Genomic DNA, 7343 nt, shown 5'->3' with positions numbered 1-7343 from the left:
CTCCAAAACCGCCATAAAAAAGCCAGACTACGGTTTGCAACTGCACATGGGGACAAAGATTGTACTTTTGGTGAAATGTCCTCCTCGGTCTGATGAAAAAAATAGAACTGTTTGGCCATTATGACCATCATTATGTTTGGAGGAAAAAGGGGAGGCTTGCAAGCCGAAAGAACACCATCCTAACTGTGAAGGACCGGGGTGGCAGCATCATGTTGTGGGGGGTGCTTGCTGCAGTAGGGACTGGTGCACTTCACAAAATAGATGGCATCTGAGGAGGAGAATTATGTGGATATATTGAGCAACATCTCAAGCCATCAGTCAGGAAGTTAAAGCTTGGTCGCAAATGGGTCTTCCAAACAGACAATGACCCCAAGCATACTTCCAAAGTTGTGGAAAAATGGCTTGGACAACGAAGTCAAGGTGTTGGAGTGGCCATCACAAAGCCCTGACCTCAATCCTATAGAAAATGTGTGGGCAGAACTGAAAAAGTGTGTGCGAGCAAGGAGGCCTACAAACCTGACTCAGTTACATCCAGCTCTGTTGTTAGGAGGAATGGGCCAAAATTCACCCAACTTATGGTGAGAAGAAGCTGCTTGTGGAAGGCTACCAAAATGTTTTACCCCAAGTTAAACAATTTAAAGGCAATGTACATACTAATTGAGTGTATGTAAACTTCTGACCCACTGGGATGTGATGAGCAATAAAAGCTGAAATAAATCATTCTCTCTACTATTATTCTGACATTTCACATTCTTAAAAGGAAGTGGTATGGTAACTGACCCATGACAGGGAATTTTACTAGGATTAAATGTCAGGAATTGTGAAAAACTGAGTTTAAATGTACTTGGCTAAGGTGTATGTAAACTTCCGACTTCAACTGTAGATTAGTTGATGACTTGTCTAGAGTTGCATCCCGTACAGTTAACCCCCCATATCATTTTCCTGTTACATTGAGAGAGTTTTAGTATGAGGTCATTCATTCACTTTGGGTCGTCTTCATTTGGACAATAACAATTCAGTAAGTGGCTTTTTCTTGTGTCAGGTTTCTTTTTACCATTGTAAAACGTCATTTTGGGTCTGTAGTAATTTCTGTAGACTGAAATAGGACTTTTTATTAATGAGAATTGATAGTACTACTCATGCTCAATCAAACCGACCTCATGAAATAATATACTCACAATCTGTTTCCCTTCCTGTTTACAGTGACTCAAGAGAAAACATTGGAGACCGGAGGAGCAGATACCACTTTTCTCTGCTCAAGCCAAACACTCACTGACATCATTACTGTAGTATGTCACAAAAATAGAGTTATACGTGAGGGTCATGAGTGTAGAGTTTCACAAGACTTTGAAACAAATTATACCAACAGCACTTGTGACCCCAGAATCACACTGCAGATAGAGAGTGACAGAGTGTTTCTACACATCACCAACATACAACCATCTGATGAAGGGAACTACACCTGTGTTTGTAGTATACATGATGAAGGCAATTCTGATATAAACATACATATTTCTGTCAATGGTAAGTGTTTGGTCTGATGGGATTGTTCACAATCATTTTGAAATGAAAACCAGCATATCTTATCATCACATATTTAGTGGAATGCCTGTCATGTGCAAAAGTACATTCAGTATTTCAAATGTATTTGGCTTACCTTGATGTTCTGTGAGTGTTTTGCTGTCTTGTTTTGTAACATCTGTCATAGACGTTACATCTGACAGAATCTCTGTAGCCACAATATTACATTTTCTCAACAATACATGTACTAATGTCTTAAATGGAGAGACTGTCAACAACACAATGCCTTAATGTAAATGAACAAGATGGTGGAATAGAAACCAATAAAATCATAATATATTTTCCCCTTTCTCAGGAACCCAAGTGCAACAGGCCACAGACAACCGTCTCTTCTATTGGGGGATGATAACAGGCGTTGCAGCATGTGTAGCTGRCCTGGTGTTTGGGGGCATAATCATGAGGAAAATTCATCTCAGGTAAGATATTACTAATTGCTTGGTGAAAGAGTGTTTGTCAGCTTTTTGGTATTTGAATAATTACTTGGAAGCACTCTAGTAAAAAAAGGTGCATTCTCAAAGACATATTAGATCTACAATGAGGATAGAGTACTGAATTAGTGTCAGAAATACATGCAATGATATGAGGTCAGGTGGGCCTTCGCTCTTCAGCCAAACAAAGAGGTAAAGAGGCGTGCCCTCAACAACAATGATGAAAAGCATGAAAAGGGCTTACCAAGAAAAACATTCAAAGGACTAATTTGAGCAGAAAGTAATTGAGCACTCAACAAGAAGGCAGAGAGGATTTATTTTAGCTCACTTAATCCCATTTAGGATGATAAAAGATGACAGTTGAGTGCTCCAACTCCTTCTGTCTAAATGTCGTTTTGGAAGTTTTTTGAAGTCTCATAAGTTCACTATGGCAAGCCAATGCTATATACCTGACGACAAAGTTTAAAATACCCAAACACAATGTAAAACACACAGCTACTTGACCTACTTTAAGTCTGACTCAATGAGTTTGTACTGATCACTACCACTGGGCCAAAAACTGTTGAATCAATGTTGTTTCCACTTCATTTCAACCAATGCAATATAAGACAACCGGGGACTGATGCGATTTCGCAAAATAAAGCCCATGTAAGGGAATTTCCAGCCCCCCCCCCCCCCTCCCCCCCCCCTCCCCCCCCCCCCCCCCCCCCCCCCCCCCCCCCACCCCCCCCCGCCCCCCCACCCCACCCCCCCATCCCCCACCCCCACCCCCCCCACCACCCCCCCTCCCCCCCCACCTCCCCCCCCCCCCCCCCCCCACCCCCCCCCCCCCCCCCCCCCCCCACCCCCCTACCACCCACAACTTTTAACCTAAATCCAATAACATGGTTACATTTTTTGCTGAATTCATGTTGAATCACGTTAGTTGACAACTCAACCAAACCGAAACTAGGCTAGATGTTCAACTGACATCTGTGACCAGTGAGTAGTTTCCAATAGCTGCACTGTTGTGGCTGCTCGCTTCTCATTTCCTGTCAAAAACGAGTGTGGTGAAAAAAAACACGCATACACTGCACACAATCATTCTGCTCTGGAAAATGTGCGGTGTAAAACAGGTTTCATTTGGTGCTATGTTAATCATTTTTATTTTTTGCTCAACAGGAGAACACAGCTACAAGTGTCTGCAACCGTCAACGAGGTGCCACAACACTGCTTGCTGTTGCCTGTTAGTCAGATGAAGGCAGCTGGGTCCTCATTTATAACCGTTGCGTACATTTCACAATTAATATCTGCGTGCGCCATTTCTGAAAAGACCGCACACGTACAAAAATATTGAGATGTATAAACTTGCCGGATGCGCATGTTTCCCATTTTAAATCAGACCCATCCTGAACCTGTTCACGCGTGAATTAGCATTAAAATCCGCCTGAAAAACGTCCATAATTTACATTTTATGGTGACAGTAACGCCCTATTTTTCTGTGTACTGGAATTAAACCAAGGCAGTTTCTAAATAGAAATGGAGAGCTTGATCAAATGTCTTGAGGAATTGACAGAATGTTTTAAACTTTTACAGTGACATTTGCTGTATCTGACAATTTCTGAAAGAAAAAAACAATTGCAAATTGTTGTGAAATTGTAAAAAGATTGTTTGAATTCAATAATGTTTTGCATTAACTTTTTAATATGCTGCACTGGCCGTGAATTCTGGAACATTGTCTACTCGGAACGAAATGYCAGTATAGGCCTACTTACAGTGGTAGCCTACTCACTTCATTACAACATATCAACTGTTTGTTCTTCTGTTAAATTCAAATTCAAACCGCGCTCCCTTTCGGGTGATGTTATAACCAATAGGCCCAATTAAATGGTAATTTATGTTATGGCTACTTTAGGAATATGAACTCATCATGGCCAGAAAAGGTGAGGAATCTATTCTGCAATGGTGATGATACACGTTTTATGTTCATAAATTAAATATTGTCTACTCGAGAAATTTGACAGTAACAGTATTCAGACGTAGCCTACAAACGGCAATGGAAAAGGTGAACCTTCTGTTCTACTGTTAAACTGTTCTTCGGATCGGATCACATAGAGCAAAATAGTTGAAATAGCTTATCTATTTAATACTGTAAATTGGGTCTAATTAGTAATTTAGCAGACGCGGTTATCCAGAGCGACTTACAGTTGTGAGTGCATACATTTTCAACCTGGTCCCCCATGGGAATCGAACCCACAACCCTGGCGCCATTCTCTACCAACTGAGCTACACGTGACTTAAATAAGTTATTTGATGAATTGTAGCCTATCCTAACTTGTAGGTCTTTCATGGCCATGAAACCATCACAGTCAGGAAAGGTGAGGAGATTATTCTGCAATTTATTTAACTAGGCAAGTCAGTTAAGAACAATTCTTATTTACAATGAGGACCTACCCCGGCCAAACCAGACGATGTTGGCCAATTGTGCGCCGCACTATGGGACTCCCGCTGGATTTGAACCAGCTACTGCAGTGACACCTCATGCACTGAGATGCAGTGTCTTAGACCACTGTGTCACTCGGCATGATCATGGAAATTAAATAAATAGGAAAAAATTATACCTATTTCTAACTAGAAAATGACATTTACTGAAGTAAATGTGGTGTGTTTGCTAGTCTTTGCAGTATTTATGGTTGGGAAACAGTAGTAGTAGTGAAGGCAGTAGTAATGTTAGTAGTAGCATGGTAGTAAAGGGTTTCAAAGGCTATGTGTTAGTTATAGTGACCTATTTTGGGTGGTTGTAGGTGTGGAGTTATAGTAGGTTATAGTGGGCTAGTATAGTAGGCTACAGTGAGTACATATTCATCAATAAGCCATAGAATGGTTTTTATGCTCCCAAATTGTTTTAGTTTGAACATTCGGAAAGTTTTATGGCAGTGATTTCAGTTTTGAATGTTGAAGCCTGCATTCCGCAATTGAAATGAATGGGGATACAACAAGCTTTATCGTTCATGAAGTAGGAATGAAAGCAAAAAGCTGTGTTGAAGGAGCCTATGTTTTGTCAGTCTGCACATGTCATCTTTGGGGTGGTGTTTGTAGCTGTGGTTGTGTGGTTGTGTTGTAGGTTCTTTGGGCCCTACAGTATAGCTTAATTGGCCAATGAGCAGGACCATTTTGAATAGCTACCTCTGTAATAATGSCCAAATMACATGATGATGAGATGGGATGACGATAAAACACACWTTGAAAAACTGACACAAAAGTTGAGAATTAAGATTGGTTTCTTTTATAMAAATAAATCCTGCCTCACTTTGGAAAGTAGAAGGAAGATTGTTCAAGCAACGCTTCTCCCAGTACTTTATTATGGTAATATAATCTACATGCATGCGGCAGCCTCGGTTTTAAAACCTTTAGATTCAGTCTATCACTCAGCACTGCGTTTTATCACTGGGGGTATATTTCATACACATCACTGCGTTTTGTATAGTTCTCTTAGCTGGGAGTCTCTGACTACCAGAAGGGCCCAGGATTGGCTATTTTTTGTATATAAAGCGGTTCTTCAGAGACTCCCCCCCCCACTACCTCAGCTCATGTATTGACTGGAAATCCAGCAATTTTCAGACCCGCTCTCTAGACTGGCTAGTTCTGGAGGTCCCGTGGGTCTCCACTGACCTGGGGACAAATGATTTTAGTTTTATGCCTCAGCTCATGGAATATCCTTCAGGCCACCTAGAAATGATTGTTTGTTTTGATTGATCTGGTTGTATTTACTGTATTGATATGATGTATTGTATTGTATGTTCATGTTCACAGGGCTCCCTTACAAATGAGATCCTGGTCTCAATGCTGACCCACCCTGTATAAATAAAAGTAATAAATAAAATATATATTTGTGTTAATTTAAGAATATTTTAAATGGCTATAGCTCAAAAAGTAAACACAGCATCAAAAATCCTTGGGGCAGTCTGGACATTTGGAAGTTGGTTTCGTTTTAATAGCTTAAATCTTTTGAACTTTAGAGTGAGCAGAATAAATATAATAATAAAAACAGGAAGAAGAACTCTAGAGTTGTGCTTTGCTTAGCAAGGACACCTAATTATTTTAGAATGCAAATATAAAATAAATAGATTTTTCGCACTTCTCACTAACCGCGAATGATTGCATGATATTTAGCTACCTGTTTAATTGTCCTGAATAAGAGAGTTATCATATATTCCTGCACCATGCTACTACTAGGCTACGTATGCCTTCTTGTAATGCAATACTTCAACCACTTGAAACTGTGCGTACTCATGGTCTAAAGTTAGCGTGAGGATAAGCACATTCTCATGTCAAGTTGTTTTTATAAAAACTGGAGCAAGCATGTTATGGAGCATATTTTGTGCGTATGCAGCGTTTATTAATGAGGCCCCTGCAGACTACGCTCTTTTACTTTTTCAATTGAATTTTCCAGAGCCCCATATGAGATTCTACAGTGTAATATGGTGACATATTGTTAATGTCTTTGTAGGAGGAGCCACAGGACATTGAGCTCTACAACACGTTCACAAGGAGAGACAATGGGCTTTACTCAACTCTGCAGCTGCCGCATCCTAACCCCTGACCCTCTGGCACCGTTGACCAATGATGACATGGCATTAGACACCTTCTCGTAACAGCTAGCTGTACGGTAGAGTGGAAGATATGCATTTACTGTGAATATTTTGATTACTGAAAATGCAATTTTTTCCCTTGTCTGACTTGCCATATATCAGCCTCTCCTTTACTGTAGATGTTCTGTGGTTGTTGTAAATATCAACACATACTGTCTGCAGGCTGCACATCCGTTATGGAAATACAAGTGTTATATACAGTACAAGTCTAAAAAATGATAGCTGTTCTGTTTGCGGATAGAACAAAGCATGTTTCTGTGGAGATCACCTGATCTCAAAGTCATAAACTTTTCCACCAGGTGTCAGTGTACTGTTGTAAAATACTAACATTYTCCTGTCATAAAKATGAATGAAGAAWTCAGTAAAAGTCCCAACTGCCACTYTATTCAAACTGTAACTTTAAAATACAGAATATTAATGTAGACCTGTTTTATAGTTTTCTTTCCTATATAGGCCTGGCTACATGAATTAGCCTACATGTGCATATGGTGCATATTAATAAAAACAAACCAACCCAAACACTAGTAAACTAAGCTTGGATATGATTTATTACAAACTTTATTCGCCCAAAAATGATGTATCTGTAGCCTATTGTACTTCTTGGATGCAAGGCCAGTCTATTTAAAGCATTGAGATAACTTCATGGTGCGGGTCTGTCGTTCTGTTCCTTCCTGCACACAGTAGCCTGACTCACCATCCAATC

General features: G+C 40.2%; 1 long non-coding RNA gene across 1 annotated transcript; it reads left to right on the top strand.

The window, feature by feature from the left end:
- Nucleotides 1-1208: 1208 nt before the first annotated feature.
- On the top strand, nt 1209-7122 carry LOC139025358 (uncharacterized). Its single transcript, XR_011476940.1, has 4 exons — nt 1209-1524; nt 1877-1997; nt 3171-3234; nt 6499-7122. It is a non-coding gene; the product is annotated as an uncharacterized lncRNA (long non-coding RNA).
- The last annotated feature ends 221 nt before the right edge of the window (nt 7123-7343 follow it).

Source organism: Salvelinus sp. IW2-2015, unplaced genomic scaffold (assembly GCF_002910315.2).
Source record: "Salvelinus sp. IW2-2015 unplaced genomic scaffold, ASM291031v2 Un_scaffold2551, whole genome shotgun sequence".
Classification (NCBI taxonomy): domain Eukaryota; kingdom Metazoa; phylum Chordata; class Actinopteri; order Salmoniformes; family Salmonidae; genus Salvelinus; species Salvelinus sp. IW2-2015.
The sequence above is the reverse complement of the archived record's forward strand: the minus strand, read 5'-3'. Positions and strand labels throughout refer to the sequence as shown.